Below are 1,791 nucleotides of genomic sequence, written 5' to 3'. Positions count from 1 at the left end.
AGACTGGACACTCTCAGGTATGGAGAGAGCTGCTGCAGACACACACAATAGCTGTATCTCAATTCATGGGTCGCAGCCGACGTCGACTGCATTCGTCGGCCACTGACGTCACTCCCCCCGCGCCACAGGCTGTCCCAATTCGTCGGTGCCCACAAATGCGGTCAACAAATGCAGCCGACATTTTCGAGTTTTTGTCGGCTGCATCTGAGCACATTACGCTGCCCACAGTATCCCAGAATGCATTGCGTCATCATCAGCTAAAGAATTCGTCTTAAATGTAAGTTGTTTATTAGCCTAGCTGATTGACTTTTCATTGCAACAAGATGTTAAATAACNAACTTAACCAGGCACTTTGAAGAAGCTCTGCTCTGAGCTGGTAGTCTATGTAGATAATAACGTGGGTTTACACACCTCTTAACCAAACATTTTGACTTCTGAACTTGCATATTCGGCATGACGCTGTGAACTACAAAATCACGTAGTGAGGAAAAAAATGGCGGACTATGAAATCCAGTTGGCCGGAAATACATTACCATAAATGGTAGTTCCGAAGAAAATAGTGTGACGAAATAAGCAATGAAACAAAATAAGCAACAGCAGATTTTGAACAAACTGAAAAATTTGACCCATTAATAATATAAAAATATCTTTGCAGTAACTGGACAGAATAAATTAAAGTTTTCTACACTCCAAGACGCTATAATTGCACAAAAAATAGTTTACAAATGCAAAAAATGTGCATTTAGCATGATAAGTCTCCTTTAAGTGACAGGTCTACTCATAAACTGACATGACATCATGCAGCCTTTTACCATAATGACAGTGTGTCAAACAGTGGTCGTATAAAATATAACTTTCATCAGTTTTATCATCCTGTAAATATTAAGAAAAACTGATACATGGATGTTTGGAACTGATCAGAAATCTAATGATGGATAAATTGACATATTTATTTATTGACATTTATTTAATCAGGAAAATCCTAATTATGAAAAACATTTTCTAACACTTTCTAGAAATAAAACTTAAAGTTGTTAATCATGCTGTAAATTATGCTTTTAGATTCATAATTTCTTTCAAGTTCACACAGCTGACTAGAATGTACTTAAAATAAATATTAATTTGAGTAAACATTTTATATTTCATTCACACCTGCCCAGCACCTTCACCGCTCACCTGACAGAACTCTACCTGCTGACTCTGCCTCTGACTCTCAGCTCCTACATCAACAGACATGGACATGGATTAAATATTGATGGATTAAGTACTGGGTTATTTTTACTGTCAGCTGAAGTCAGCAAAAAGTCAAGAAAATATCATGAAATAACATGATTAAATTAACAGACGACCAATTGTTCTTTCCATGATCCCATTGTTAAAAGTTAGTTCTCTGCACATGAAGCAGTTTTTATGCAGACAATACTGAAACTCTAAAAAGAACATTTTATTCTTGCTAATAATACAAGCAGCACTACTTTAAATATTTGAATTGACCAATTTCTGTCATTTACTAGCTTCAGTTTCCTAATTCTTTTCATTAAAATAAAGTTTAACTGATTAAAAACACCTCAATAATAGATTTAAACTCATCACTGAACCTAAATTATAGCTAACATTAATGGATCACCCGGACTAACTTAACTGCACTTAGTTTTGGTAGAAAAAACTGTGTTCTGGGGAAATGTTGATTTATTTCTGGTTCTTTGTGAAGACTACAGTTTTACCAAAAGCTGAACATTATCAGAGGAGTCTTACCTCTTCCAGTTGGAGCCTGTAACTCGTTGTTTATGC

The 1,791-nt window shown here is 35.8% G+C and overlaps 1 long non-coding RNA gene across 2 annotated transcripts in view; it reads left to right on the top strand.

The window, feature by feature from the left end:
• LOC106534495 (uncharacterized) overlaps positions 1 to 1,791 on the top strand; it is a 13,763-nt gene continuing 11,972 nt past the window's right edge. For both annotated transcript variants that reach the window (XR_001312356.1, XR_001312357.1), the window contains exon 1: positions 1 to 17. This is a non-coding gene — a long non-coding RNA (uncharacterized LOC106534495). The remainder of the gene's footprint in view (positions 18 to 1,791) is intronic.

The sequence above is a fragment of the Austrofundulus limnaeus genome, unplaced genomic scaffold, assembly GCF_001266775.1.
Source record: "Austrofundulus limnaeus strain Quisiro unplaced genomic scaffold, Austrofundulus_limnaeus-1.0 Scaffold1190, whole genome shotgun sequence".
NCBI classification, from domain to species: Eukaryota; Metazoa; Chordata; class Actinopteri; order Cyprinodontiformes; family Rivulidae; genus Austrofundulus; species Austrofundulus limnaeus.
Note: the sequence above shows the minus strand (reverse complement) of the source record. Positions and strands in the feature narration are given on the sequence as shown.